The sequence below is a fragment of the Rhagoletis pomonella genome, unplaced genomic scaffold (genome assembly GCF_013731165.1).
Source record: "Rhagoletis pomonella isolate Grant_MI unplaced genomic scaffold, Rhpom_1.0 Rhpom_scaffold_00003, whole genome shotgun sequence".
In the NCBI taxonomy this organism is placed as follows: Eukaryota; Metazoa; Arthropoda; class Insecta; order Diptera; family Tephritidae; genus Rhagoletis; species Rhagoletis pomonella.
Genome location: NW_023458557.1, coordinates 23,409,269 through 23,425,446, shown reverse-complemented (window position 1 = coordinate 23,425,446; position 16,178 = coordinate 23,409,269). Strand labels below are relative to the sequence as shown.

At 34.6% G+C, this 16,178-nt stretch overlaps 1 protein-coding gene across 5 annotated transcripts in view; it reads right to left on the bottom strand.

The window, feature by feature from the left end:
* The window catches only part of LOC118735079 (1-acyl-sn-glycerol-3-phosphate acyltransferase alpha), a 254,120-nt gene that overhangs the window by 145,629 nt on the left and 92,313 nt on the right, over positions 1–16,178 (bottom strand). Inside the window, exon 2 of one of the 5 annotated variants that reach the window (XM_036464686.1) lies at positions 7,283–7,309. The exons of the other annotated variants lie outside the window; for them this stretch is intronic. The gene's annotated coding sequence lies outside the window, so the exon portion shown is untranslated. The remainder of the gene's footprint in view (positions 1–7,282; positions 7,310–16,178) is intronic. 5 annotated transcript variants of the gene reach the window in all.

The window sequence follows — 16,178 nt, the reverse complement described above, 5'->3', positions numbered from 1 at the left end:
ACGGAGCATGAAATTTTATTTTTATTCTTTATTCTTAATTATGAAAATGTTTGGGTTTAAAATTTAAACCGAACTGTTTAAATTCTAAGCCCAACATATGTGCCCTCTTTTTGTTTAAATTTAGAAGGTTTGTATTTGAAACTGAATTTATGTAGTTTGGTCATATATGTAGTCCAAAAAGTTTGAAATTTTTAACCGTGTATTGAAACATCTTGGTCCAACATTTTCACCAAGAGTTCACGTTCATGATTTTTAGTGACGTATTTGTCTTCTAATATTACGGTTTGGGGGTTGTCAGAAGGCATATTTGCCGTCTTAAATAACTTAGCAAAACTGTACATGCATACAAAGATACGTAATAGTTTCAGTGCGTTTGAAAGGCGCCACATCCCCTTTTCAAATAACCCCAATTTTCTCTAAGAGTATGGGATTGATTTCATATATTTCTATACCATTTTCGAGTAATTTACCATGGGAGATGCCACGTCCCTTTTTCCAATAGCCCCAACTTTTCTTCATGACCATTCGCGTTTTATATATCTTGTACATACCAAGTTCCAGTACCCTTCCATGAACACATTCAGAGATATGCAGTATGAAAAATTCGATGTGTCTCCTTTTCCGATAACCACAATTTATCTCCATGAGTATGCGATTGCTTTCATATATCTCCATACCAAGTTCGAGACCACTTCCATGAACATTTTCCGGGATATGCAGTATGAAAAATTCGGTTTGTATGGGAGGTGCCTCGTAACTTTTTCCAATAACCGCAATTTTGATCCATGAATATGCAAATGTTTTCATACATCTCCATAGCATATTCGAGTAGTCTACCATGAACACTTCCAGAGATGTGAAATATGAAAAATTCGGTTCGGGAGGTGCCACGCCCCCTGCACCTAGCGGTATGAAATATACTTTACATCCGATTCTCATACCTACCATATCACAACATAACACAAAAAATTTCATAAAGATCGGTTGAGCCGTTTAGGAAGAGTTCAACTTTTATATGTATATTAGATAAGACCAATGCGAGAAGCATAGAAAAAATTTAGATGAAAAAAAAAATTTTTTTTCTCGGGTTCACAACTATCCTATCTTTTAAGTTGGAACCAACAATACACACCCACAAAATCAGTGAAATCGGTTAAGCGGTTTCGGAGATTAGCGTAAACGAACAGAGTGACACGGTATATTTATATTAAGATACCTACTATAAACACCTACCATAGATACGTTTGCGTACCAAATTTCAATTTCATTTGACTTATGCTTTTGAAATTATAGCTGATAAAATTTTCCACGCCTATGGGATGTACCACGCCTCCTTTTACAAAACCATTTATATATAAGCACCTACCATTGATATATCTGCATACTAAATTTCAAGTTCGTGGGACTTATAGTTCCGAAGTTATAGCTGATAAAAAATTTCATACCTATTGGACTTGCTATGCACTCTTTTCCAAACTCATTTATATATACTCTAATATAAGTACCTACCATTAAAATGGCTGCGTACGAAATTTCAAGTTCAAGCGACTTATAGCTCCGGAGTTTTAGCTAATAAAACATTCCATGTCCATGGGACGTGCCGCTCCCCCTTTTACAAACTCACTTATATATAGCCTACTATAAGCACCTACTATAGATACGTCTGCGTACCAAATTTCAATTTCACGTGACATATGATTCCGAATTTTCCTCTCCTATGGGATGTTCCACTCAGTTATATATGCCTTACTTAAAGCGCCTACCGTAGATATGCCTGCACACCAAAGTTCAAGTTCTTGGGACTTATGGTTCCCAAGTTATAGTTGATAAAAGGGTCTACGCCTATGGGATGTGCCACGCCCCTTTTTACAAACTCATGTATATATACCCTACTGTAGGGATGCCCAAATCAGCACATATGTGTCGCGGGCGACTGCGCGTGCAAAGCTTTGCACGCGCGGAAGCAAAAAGTTATCGGTAGGGGAAAACGAAGTCAACAGAATAGTGAGATTGTATGTGTGACAGTGATGGAAAATGAGTGTGCATTGTGCCATTTTCGGCCCTTTCGGAAGCAACCGGCACCTTCAGCACAATCGATTGATTTTCGGCACTATTTTTGCGTAACTCAATGCAACTAATAAATATTTCTTTCGGATCCGCAATTAAAAATATTTGATAATGATAAGTTTGATAATGAGCTACAATTTTATAAAAAAAATAATTAAAATTATTTAAAACAAGTAAGAAAGTCTAAGTTCGGGCGGAGCCGAACATTAAATACCCGACGCAAGTATTAAATATATGTTTTCCACCTTTCCGAAAGCTATCGCTACATGATAAGCGGGTGTATAAATGTTTACTAAATCATTTCGAAATATTGAAATTTAAAGCATTTCTGAAATTTACCGTTATATGAAAAGCGGCCGTAATTTTGGTCCGATTTCAACAATTTTCAACAGTTTGCTTTTAAGTGGCAAGCACAATAACCATACCGAGTTTGGTACAAATTGGTAGAACGGTTAACGAGATACATATATGTGATCATAAGTGGGCGGTGCCACGCCCATTTTCCAAAATTTTATCACAAACATATTTCTTTGTTAAGAATTGTTGCAACCATCATTTTAAAAAAAATTAGCTTTAATATTTACTGATTTTTGGAGGATTTCGTATTTTTCTAAATTACCGTTATATGGGATGTGGGCGTGGTTATTGTCCGATTTTAAAAATTTTTGGCCATTTGGTATGCTGTACAAGGACCAACAACTGTGCCAAGTTTGGTAGAAATTTGTGTAGCGGTTACCACGATATAAACATGTAACCATAAGTGGGCGTGGCTACGCCCATTTTCCAAAATTCTTATTTTTCGTCTAAAACTCATTGCAAATATCTATTTTGAGTGAATTATCTTTAGTAGTTACTAAAATATCGCACTTTTCGTATTTCTGAAAATTACCGTTATATGGGAGGTAGGCGTGGTTATTGTCTGATTTCGCCCATTTTCAATACCATCCGTCCTACGCCCAAAAGAAGTGCATGTACCAAGTTACGTCAAGATATCTCAATTTTTACTGGAGTTATCGTGTGCACAGGCGGACGGACGGACGGACGGACGGACAGACAGTCACCGCTTAATCGATTTCTCTTTTCATTCTGATCATTTATGTATACATTTGTCCATATCTATCTCGATTCGTTTTGCCTGTTACAAACAACCGTTATGTGAACAAAGTTATAATACCCTTGTGCACAAGTGCGCTCGGGTATAAAAATAAAATAAACACCGGGTGACCGTGTAATTTTGTCAAAGATGAATACAATGATGATAAAACATTAATACACTATCTAGGTCAGTTCATATTAATGAACATAAAATGGGATCACTATCGATAAAATGAAAATCCTCAAGGGAAATTTATAATTTCAACGCATGGAATTTACATAAATTTTTTTACTTTCAACCCCCCAATTACTTAATTACTTCTATTTGTGCAGCATCGCCATTATGTAAATTGCATTTCCAAAGATTTTTTCAAAATAAATAGCGATGAGGGATATTTCAGCCGCCAGTGATAAGAAATCGCAATTACCATAACGCACATAACTAATATTACTGTTCACAATCACGTTTACATTCAAAATTACAATTCATAATTTCGTTTTGTAGCAAATATGTAATATAGGTATATCCATTTACTTAAATGTAAACGGATTAAGAATCAAAGTGCTAGAAGAGATTTGAGCGTTTGGTACAAAAGTATTTTTGATGTTGAAATTGTACTTAAAATCGGCAAATTGTACTTTTGTACATTTTAAAATTAATTGTACTGAAAAAAGTACAATTGTACTTAAAATATCAACACTGTTTCACTGGCGCTGTACTTGCTGCAGCGATGCCAGATTTGAGCGTACCCAATTTTTTACCGATAATAACTCATGCGAGGGATTTGGGTATCGGGCATTTTACAAGCCTATTAGGAAGTATACATATCTGTCGGAAGACTGGCTTTAGTATAATGAACCATTCGCAGCATACGATGGCGGAAGACTCACTGGCGCCGAGTCGTTGAAGAACTCTTGGAAAATAAACGTAAAAGATGGTAATGTTAATGGCGATGCTAGCAAGTCAATATTCGTAAAAAGTTTCTTAAAAAAATTCCTTGTGGTTTAAAGAATATAGGAAATGGTACATTTTACTAAAGCCAGCCTCCCGACATAAGCTACTATTTCATACGAACACAAATATATTCGTCTACAAATAATGTTGATTATTTTAATTAAGTCCTAAGATAAGTTTGTGAATCTGATCACTGTGCTATGTAAGAACCAAAAATCAATACCCTCGCCAATTAGAACGTTTGCTTTAAAAGAAAAATATACATATTGCATTTACTCAATACTTGGTCTGGCATCACTGTTTGAGCATTGATGTGCTCAGCTCACTGTTGCCAAGGTCGTGCATTTTGCACTAAATTTAGTGCTTTTGGGAAACCAAAAAGCCAAAATAATTGTAATTCAATGCTTGGTGCGGTATTTAGTGATGCTTTTTTAATTTAAGCACACCGAATGCATAGGTACATATGTATGTATGTATACACTTAAGATGGAATTCATTTACTGATGGAATTCATTTACTGAATAAAATGTGAGGAATAGGTAAATTAAATATGTTTTGCGTTGTTATAAATGTATTGAAATTAATTTATTAATAAAAACGTTAGGAAATGGATATGTATATACACTTTTTACTGAATCAAAAAATTATTAAACATGATAATAAATACTTGGCGCTTTTGGTTTGGAAAAATTGGCTTTTTCTGGTGGCCTGATGCCACACTGGCTCAGTTGTCGCAAAAGTACACATACATACACGCATTTTTACTTGAAAATAAGTGTATAGTGGTTAATATGTATACGATGCCATCTCCGTACAGCTCACTTCACCTCGCCTAGCACGCTCGCGTGCGCGCAGTTTGCCCGCAGCATCCCTAGCCTACTGTAAGCACCTACCGCAGATATGTCTGGATACCTAATTTCAATTTCATGTGACTCATGGGCGTAGCCAGGTAGGGGCAGGGGGGTGCTCGAGCCCCCCCTAACTTTCAAATTTTTCTTATATATATATAAAATAGTACCCTGAAATGCCAGCTGAATAGGGTTCACGCCTATGGGATGTGCCGCGCCCACTTGTACAAAGTCATTTATATATACTCTACTGTAAGCTACCACATATATGACTGCATACCAAATTTCAAGTTCATGTGACTTATAGTTTCGAAGTTATGGCTGATTAAAAATTTCACGCCTGTGGGAGGTGCCACGCCCCCCTTGTCGAATCCCAATTTTTGTATCCTATTATAGGCCCAGGTGTTATGGCAATACTCTGTCAAAATTTTGTTCGATTCTGTCCGTCCGTTTATCCTGCAACCTGGCACATACATACATACATACATACTTCCACAAATATATAGTAGATATAGTCTTCTCTTAGCGTAAAACAATTTTTGGGGATGTCTCGGCCACAGACATCTATGAAATTGTGAAATCGTAACGTCTCAGCATTCTTCATTTTTCGGCAACAACAACAAAAAAGTTAAAATTTTATTAAATCGAAAAACCTTCCACACAGAAGGTCCAAAAAAGCACTTTTTACAGAATTGAAATCGGTTCAGCCATTTGGTCAGGCATCGCGGTCATACTAAAAACATTTCATTTTTATATATATAGATAAAAATAGAAAATAATGTTGTTTTTTTTTTTGTAACTTTCTGGAGGTTTAACCCACAAATATGCCAAATGGAAGGCAGCTTATATTCACAATTCCCTTAATAGTGACGAAATTCCATTGCCGTTTGTAAAGGCCATTTCAAAAGGCTCCATTCCACAAATTTAATTTGTTTTGTTTTGTTCAGCTCATTAACGATGCACCCAGGATTGCATTTACTATGAAAATATTTCATGAAGCGTTCCAAAATTAGCTCCGAGCAAGTAAAAGTTGGTTAAGCTTAAGTGAAATAGTTTTTTATTAAATATTTATTCCTGGTTTTTATTAAAAAAAAAAATCAGGCCAATATTAGTGTATGAAATGAAGTAAATAAAAATCTAAGAATTTATTTCTTGAATATTTTGTCATAGAGCCGTTATTAAGTAAAGACATAACTGCGTCGGGCGTTGGTCCTGACGTATATAGAATTAATCAGGGACCGCAAATAACGATTCTCCTTTGAAATTTCAACTCAAAAAAACACGCGGAAAGAGAAATGCTACGTGCATAAGGAGTAAACCAATATATTTCTTATTACTCGGAGTACCTTCAAGGGCACTGATTTTAATTTTTTAATTTTTGCGTATAATCAAGTTTAATTATTATTTTTTGAGTTTTATTTTTTACTCAGAAAATAATCGTTATGTTTTGAGTTTTATTTTTTGCTTGGAAAATAATCGTTACGTTTTAAGTTTTATTTTTTGCTCGGAAAATAATGGTTACGTTTTAAGTTTTATTTTTTGCTCGGAAAATAATCGTTACGTTTTAAGTTTTATTTTTTGCTCGGAAAATAATGATTACGTTTTAAGTTTTTTTTTTGCTCGGAAAATAATCGTTATTTCTTGAGTTTTATTTTTTGCTCAGAAAATAATACTTAATTTTTGCGTATGCGTATGCGCATGCGTGAATAGACAGGGGGCGGCTGTATTGAACCTTTAACGCCACTGTGGAGTGGGTAATGAAAATACAGATACCAGGGCAGAAACAAAGACAACCACATTTCTAAAGAAAAAGTGCAAAAAAGCGCATACGCATAGGCAAAACTTAAGTTTTATTTTCTGAGCAAAAAATAAAACTCAAGAAATAACCATTATTTTCCGAGCAAAAAATAAAACTTAAAACGTAACGATTATCTTCAGAGCAAAAAATAAAACTTAAAACGTAACCATTATTTTCCGAGCAAAAAATAAAACTTATAACGTAACGATTATTTTCCGAGCAAAAAATAAAACTTAAAACGTAACCATTATTTTCCGAGCAAAAAATAAAACTTAAAACGTAACCATTATTTTCCGAAATAAAACTCAGATAATAACGATTAAAAAGGGATTTTTATAATAAAACTTATAACCGTTACGGTCCCTGGAATTAATTCATTAGAGAGAGATAATTATACAAGCTCAACGTGCTAATTTAGGTATACTTAAAGCTTAAACAGACGGCAACTGCAGTTAATTCCCGAGTTGATCTGGATAAACGCTGCCGTCTGTTTATGCTTTTACATATGTATGTATTTACCTGTTACTCGCCTGGCATATACTTCAACTGCGAAAATAATGACAATTATAATTTATTTTGATGCATATTTTAGCTAAATGTTATTTCGTCGCCTGGATAAAAGATCGTTGCATGTTACTTTCGGCAGGTTTCGGGAAATCACCATTGAAGTTTGGAATGCAATTTCTCAGAAACACGACTACACATTTCTCCAAAGTGTCGGAGAATGCTGTGTACTAGGTCACGAAATTCTTAAATTATCTTATTTTTTAGTTTAGTGTCAGCCATTTATGAGTTTAATCAAATTTTGTCGTATACGCCATTTGTCAAAAATGTTACAGTCAGTTTTAAGATGTGATAAAATTTTTTATAAATTGAAGATACTTTTCGCTAATCAGCCTAATCGTGAAATGTTTTCACCCACCCGTAGTGAATACGCGGAAACGAAAAGTGAAAAGGTGGGCCGGTTCGAGAAAATGAAACTCATGATAAGGCTGAATATGTCGGAAACTAAAGCAGATATTTAAAAACAGATGACGCTATTTGAAAGATCTTGATTAGTTTAGTACCACAGCATTACTAACGTAATTTGTATCAAATGATTTTAGTCAATTACTCGGAAACTAAAGAAGATATCCAAAAAACTATTAAAAAACAAGCGAAATATCTGATTTAAAAATATATAACTGCATCTTTAACTAAAAACTGTCAAAATGACGCTTACGGAAATTTTCCATCCAAGCGGCGATATTTGAATGTTACTGGCATAATTTCGAGCCTGTATTTTCGGGAAAAGGTTATGAAGTATATTCATACGCTGAAAAGATATTTTCGCAGACTCACAATTTATTTAAAGTATATCATCAACCCTGTTTGCAAATCTATGTGAATAAATCGCTCCCATAATTTAATTTGTGCATTCAATATATTTCACAATTAACTAACAATACTAAATTCCAAATATTTCTGCAACGACCTCGACACAGTATATTTCAGTTAAACCTGAGATGTTCAATCGCACTGCAATATTTTTCTATCCATTTTTCCAGTGCTAAAATGATTTTTACCACATAAAATTGCTGCACAACACCCTTATTGCGGAAAAAGCGTTGCTTGCAACACTAGTCCTTTATGGGGACCAAATTTGGTGGAAAAAATAGCTAAGTTTGTTTACTGGATATACTGAGGAAGTAATCGACTAAATGGCCGAGTCGTTCGCCCTCAGCAAAAGACACTAACAGGCTAACCTAATATTCGCGGCTTGCGTTTTGAGTAGAAGTTAGCTACTCTTTAATTGAAAAATATTTCTTAGAATATCACAATCCTTTGTAGGTCTATGATAGATAAAAAATTAAGTTTAATAGATCTTGCTATTTCTACAATAAAAAAATAAAGAAGTTCAATATTTCTACGGAAGTTAGCTCCCTGTTTTTTTACAACGCTTTTATCAAATTACAGTGTTGTTTGTCCGGACACCTTTGCTATAATCAAAGTTCCTATAAAAGAGTCGAGACATCAACCTCGTCGGTAGGTATCATATCAAAGAACATACAATTAAATATTTTGCCTAAAAATATGCACTACATACACTACAGCAGAAATGGACGACACACCTTTTCTTTAAATAAAATTAATTGGTGCTTGTATGTATGTACATACACATTTGCATGTGCGTATGGTGAAAGAGAATATATGTAAATAAAGTCTGATAAAATACAATACTTATGTATCAGAATTTCGTTGAATTATTGATGTGTATACATCTTTCTTTTCGGTAGGGGTTAAAGTAGCGAAGATGTAACGCATAGCCCAGCAACAAATTTCGAAGGGCTAGACAGAGACGAACACATGGTGTTGTCTTAGTGGGTGAATTTGGTGGCTTGACTTCCTTGCAAGAACACTACTACTTAAATCACTTAATGTTTCACAGATATATTAGATAGCTCGTTTATAGTTATATTAGGTAGCCTCTAAAGACGAGTTTCTATTAGCTTCTTAATACTGATTGGAAAAAACTACCAGAAACTCTTGTGCACGTGCATCCCTTTCTAGCTCTTGCGCTTACCTCCATTTGTAAACATATGCCTTGACCGCTCACACGCATTAGGACTAACAGGTAATAACATGATTAAATACCTAAGACTACTAATGGACATTTATGTTCGCCTTCTCGTACATATCCCTTAGGCACACCAGAAGTCTTAGATTGATTTCAGGTATAGGTCTATTAGGCGTACCAGAAATATTTGTTAGATTTCTGTTATATGTTTGTTAGGCCTACCACAAATCTTAAAGAGACTTCTGGTATATGTCTGTTAGGCCTACCACAAATCCTAGATTGACTTCTGGTATATGTATGTTAGGCCTACTAGAAGTCTCAGATATACTTCTGGTATATGTTTGTTACGACTATCAGAGACCTTATATAGACTTCTGGTATATGTTTGTTAGGAATACCAAAAGTCTTAGATAGACTTCTGGTATATGTCTGTTAAGCCTACCAGAAGTCGTATAACTAAGGCACACCAGAAGTCTTAGATTGATTTCAGGTATACGTCAGTTAGGCGTTCCAGAAATATTTGTTAGACTTCTGTTATATGTTTGTTGGGCCTACCACAAATCTTGAAGAGACTTCTGGTATATGTCTGTTAGGCCTACCACAAATCCAGAAGTCTCAGATATACTTCTGGTACATGTTTGTTAGGACTACCAGAAGTCTTAGATATACTTCTGGTATATGTCTGTTAGGCCTACCAGAAATATTTGTTAGACTTCTGGTATATGTTTGTTAGGACTATATAAGGACTCATATAAGTCTGGAAATTTTTCTTTTTCATTTTTTATTCTTTTTATTTATTTAATTTAGGACTTTACGTAGTATTATTTATTAAGGTAAACAGCAGCCTTTAGTTCAATTCACAAATCTTTTGCTCGTTTATATGAAATTAATTTGATTTTGACAATTGTGACACATGTGAATGCAGCGTTGGTTGTTTCTAGTTGTTTCATTCGCTCCTTTTCAGCTTAAAGGTAATAAAGACTCAATATAGCATGCATATGTAGGAACGTGTGGGCAAGAAGAGCAAGGCACTCATTTCAACAAGTGTTAAGTAAGCTTGCATGTATTAGTTTCTACATACAATTTTTAAAAGTATTGGAGTTTCTGGTAGTCGCATCTTGTAGGGTTGGGCACCATTTGGGGTACGGGGAGGCCCAGTTGCTATTCAGTTTAAGACCAGTGGTATCTAGTATCGGGACAAGCCCGAAACTTGTTACTTTCGTACCATTTGGGGATCTGTTGAGAGTCCACTCTAATATTGTTGAAACGGCTCTAACTCTGTCTAAGCAGGGTGCGGACAATAACCGGTGATGAGACAGTGTCTCAACGGAACGAAAGCGCCCTGATTTCCTTAGAATTTTGAATGAAAAACTACGCAAGCTGGATGTGAATAAAAGTTTTATTTTGCATAGTTTCGACACATGCAATTATACACATATGTATGTTAAAATTTCTATTGTGGATATAAACTTAAACCAAATCAATTTGCAGAATATGATATCGTTAAATTATACATACTTAAAGGTATGAAAACCAGGACGAATGACGTCATCTTTATCAATTCCTTTTGACCTGCTTTATGCACGAACTAACTAAAGTCCAATTAGCGAATCAATTGGCGCAATTATATAACTCTTCTTACGACTCGTGGAAGAAGTCATTTTAATTTATCTATACAAATGAAAGTACTAGATTATTCTAGTATTATATAATATATTTTAGACAGTGGCGGCAACAACCGGCTTTTAGCTTCAGACGCTGAACGGTTAAGTAGTATATTAAGCAACATTGATGCGCCTTCAACAAGTATTGCTAAAATTCTTATAAGCAACCTAGAAATAATATTAGATTCCTCCAGCGAAAGAATAGGCGCGGATGCAGAATCTGGAGACGTTAAGAAATGTGAAATTAATGCTAAATCTTAAAGAAAAACGAGCTCATCTCGGTGAAAATCCTCTCGATTGGTGGAAAACTAAACTAAAATACGACAAATTATCAGATCTGGCCCGCAAATATTTGAGCGTTCCACCCGCCAGCGTCCCAAGTGAGCAATTGTTATGCGCAACCGGCCTTATACGTATACGAGCCTCTAAGAAATCGCCTCACAGGAGAAAATGTAGAAAAATTACTTTTTTAAATATAATATGCCTCTTTTGAACCTTGACTACTAGATTAAAACACTGTATAGGTTAAGCACTCGTTCAATGCTCTAATAATTTACAAAATTTTTAAGTAATAAAAACTACGACTTAAGTTGATTATAGCTTGCTTTTTAAACTTATTCCTAATATCCGCATTCGCATTCCGAAAATTCGCATTCGCATTCGCGAATGTGAAAATATGTCACTCGAAACATCCCTAGTATGTATGTTCATATTTACAAACAGTACCAGGCTGACCGAGCTTTGCCCGGAGTGCATATATAGAAAGTAAAGTTTTCAAGGTTTGGATATCAAATACTGATCATTTGGATAGCTTTAAAAAATATTTTTGAAAAAAAAATTGAATTTCGATATCTATTAAGTAAATTTCTTACTCCAAAATTTAGGTGGCAACCCTATTCCGAATACGCTGGAATGAATAGTACATATCTTGAGCGTATATGTACTGTGTATACATAAAAAATGCTGGTTGAAAATAGCAAACTAAAAATTTGTATTACATAGAAGCGTGGCGACCCTGATCGAAAATATTTTCTCACCAAAGTCCTCAACAATACCTTTCTTTTGATATCCATATTGCAAAGTTTTAGATAAATTGCGTAGAATCGAAAATAAGTGGCAACCTTGCACTAATATCCTAAGGGATACCAGGGAATAAATTGTTCTAAAAAAAAAATTAATAAATATGCGATTCAAAATAGGTGGCAACCTATTAAAAATATTTTTGAATTGGGGATTTTTAAAATACCTTCCATTTGATGCCCATATTATGATGCTTAATTACTTTGTAGCTAATTTCGAACAGATGGCAACTTTGTACGAGTCTTCTCGGAGATAATGCCTATTCAGGTAACCTTAGAATCCAAAACATTATCTGTGTACAAAATTTCATCAAAATCGTTGGAGCCGTTTCCGAGAACCCTATGCATATATATATATATATAAGAATCGCTCGTTAAATGTAATAAGATACATATGTATGTTTAATTTTTGTGTCAACCACAAACTGCACATGAGTGGGAAGCGATGCTTGGTCTTTCGTTTATAAATGTGTACATACCCCATGATTCAATAACACTAGTCTACAAGGAAAAGTATCCGAAATAATTTAAACTAATTTCTGCTTCTCTGTCCATGCAAAATTCGGATTGATAACTAAAATTCATTTATTAGTTTGAGTTTTTACGATAATCGTATCTTTCGTGTTTAATGGAACTACCCACATTTAACTTCATAATGTTTTGACATTTACATAGTTAGTTTGTATCAGGGACCGTAATCATTATGAGTTTTATCAAAAAAATTAACTTTTAATCATTATTTTGAGATTTTAATACTTGCGATCAATCATAATAATCACATTTTGCGTTTTATTGTATTGCTCAGAAAATACAATCATTTATTGAGTTATATTTTTTTGATCAAAAATAAAACACATTTTTCGAGCGTTATTTTTTTGCTCTGAAGTAATAATTATTTTGTTAGTTATTTTCTTTTTGATCAATAATAATCATTATATTATGAGTTTTATAGTTTTGATCAGAAATAATCATCATTTTTTGAGATTTATTTCTTTAATCAAAAATAATGATTATTTTTTGAGTTTTATTATTTTGATCGAAAATAAAACTCATTTCTTGAGCGTAATTTTTCTCTCAGAAATAAAAATTAACTTTTGAGTTTTATTTTTTTTTTGCAGATCGAAAAACTCAAAACGCCTCACTTCACCTAAACTCAACTCACCACACCTTAACTCACCTCACCTCAACTCATCTCAACTCACCCTAACTTACCTCACCTCAACTCAACTCACCTTAACTTACCTAAACTCATCTTAACGCAATTCGCCTCAACTCACCACACCTAACTCTTCTCATGGAACTCATGCCACAGTTCCGCGGAAGCTAAGTTCGTGAAAGTCTTGACGAAACCCCACTCAACTTATTGTTAGTTATGTTAAGTTCGAAACATGCAACTGTTATCGCTGTTATTTGCTTGAACTTTCAGTTTAAGTTGCATCCATAGAATATAAAAATTCCCCAAAAATAATTGACTGAATTGCAGTTTTATAGTTGCCTCATAGATTGGATCCAATGTTGCAACCAATTCGTCCACATCTCTCCACTCAGCGATGTTTAGATTGAATTTATCTTCAATGTGCTCAGCGCAGAACTCTCTGAATTTTAGAAGGCTTTTAAGCATTTGGAAGTTTGAATTCCACCTCGTAACTACATCTATTATTGACCGATTTAGCCCCTGAGCTGCCATGGTGTATCTAAATGGAATATTATGAATTCAACGATTCATATGAATAAAAATGTATTCCGCCAGTTTCCAATGCTTTTAGAAAAATTCGTTTAATTTTCGTAATGCAATTGATATAATAAATTTTGTGTTTCTAGTTCGGCTGCCGTTACTCGACAATTTTACCTCAGAGCGGTGTTTTATAAATTATTTTGGGATAGCAAATTTAAAATCGACGAAAATCCAAACAATTATGTAATGGTGATTTCGTTTGTACCAAAAAATGTCGCCTTTTGATTGCCCCTTTCTCGCTTCGTGTTCGATTCTAAATTAAGGGCAAAGGGTGAAATCATTTTGTGTTCGTTTCTTAAAATGTCACACTTGTGTAAGGCAAAAAATGCACCTTTTCTGCGCTTTGAAGCTTTATCAGGGGAGATGGTTGTTCTGAAAATCAGATGGTTGCTTCAAACGATAATATGATGGAATGCCTGAGCTGGACAAGGGCAATAAGGAAAAAACATGCCTGTTCAAAGGGTTGAGTGTAGAATCAAACACATTTTGCACCGTGCAAGGGCAACATTTTTTGGTAGAAACGAAATCACCATAAATGTTTTATTTTTCTGAAATATATTTTTAAAAACGCTAAAATCTAAATCTAAATCTACGATTAACTATCATTTCTTTCACTGAATGAATTGTTTTGTGCATTTGCACTTACATATATGTAACTCCACATAGTATGGAATAAACACACATCCCCCGCTTCTATTCCATTATCTGTGTAAAATACCCGTCTTTTTTCTGTAGATACATTTGGATATGGTGGTCGATTTATTATGGATACTTCAAAGGCTAGGGCAACGGCAACACTGACAGATAAATTTCAAAAGTTTCTATCAAACTCGTTTCAATTGTTGCTTATAGTCTAACTAAACATGTTATATAAAATGTTTCAAATCAGACAAAACTACCCCTGTTGATAATTCAACGGCAGTTGTCATAAACAAATTGAATGCACATTTTTATGATTTTTGTGGTAGTTTTGAGGTACTTGATACCCATTAATTTTCATGAAACATATATCAAAAGAAAGAGACGTGGGTGCGGAATTAGATTTTTACCCCTACTCAGGGATCGGATTTGTACAGGTTCAACGTGTAAAAATATCATAGATGTATCGATTACCAGTAGCTCAGCAGAACAGAATATGTATTAATTTTTACTATGGGAGTATATATAGAATACAAAAATAAAAATAAAAATAAACAAGTAAGAAAGTCTAAGTTCGGGCGGAACCGAACATTAAATACCCGGCGCAGGTACTAAGTATATGATTTTCACCTTTGCGAAAGCTACCGCTACACGGTAAGCCGGTGTGTATCAATTTTGAGTAAATTAGCGTCCTTAAATTTCGAAATATTGAAGTTTCAAGCATTTCTGAAATTTGCCGTTATATCAAAAGTGGTCGTAATTTGAATCTGATTCCAATAACTTTCAACGTTTTGCTTCTATGTGGCAAGCACAATAATCATACCGAATTTGTTACAAATTCGTAGAACGGTTACCGAGATACATATATGTGATCATAAGTGGGCGGTGCCACGCCCATTTTCCAAAATTTTATCATAAACGTATTTCTTGGTAAAGAATTGTTGCAAGCATCAATTTTGAGTAAATTAGCTTTAATATTTTTTTATTTATCGAATATTTCGTATTTCTCCAAATTACCGTTATATGGGAGGTAGGCGTGGTTATTGTCCGATTTTAAAAATTTTCGGCCATTTGGTATGCTAACAACTGTGCCAAGTGTGGAAGAAATTGGTTGAGCGGTTACCAAGAGATACACATGTATCCATAAGTGGGCGTGGCTAAGCCCATTTTCCAAAAATGTATAATATTCTTATTTTCCGTCTAAAAATTATTGTAAATATCAATTTTGAGTGAATAATCTTCAGTAGTTACTAAAATATCGCAGTTTTCGTATTTCTGAAAATTACCGTTATATGGGAAGTAGGCGTGGTTATTGTCCGATTTTGCCCATTTTCAATACCATCCGTCCTACGCCCGAAGGAAGTGCACATACCAAGTTTCGTTAAGATATCTCAATTTTTACTCGAGTTATCGTGTGCACAGACGGACGGACAGACGGACGGACGGACCCGCGGACGGACGGACGGACGGACAGACAGTCACCGCTTAATCGATTTCTCTTTTCATTCTGATCATTTATGTATACATTTGTCTATATCTATCTCGATTCGTTTTGCCTGTTACAAACAACCGTTATGTGAACAAAGTTATAATACCCTCGTGCACAAGTGCGCTCGGGTATAAAAATAAAGTCCGTGCCACAGGTTTTGAACCCGTGACCATCAACACGGCAGTCGAACACACATCCATTCGGCTACAGCAGCTGTTGAGATAACGTGAACAAAAATCATACTTGAGTTAG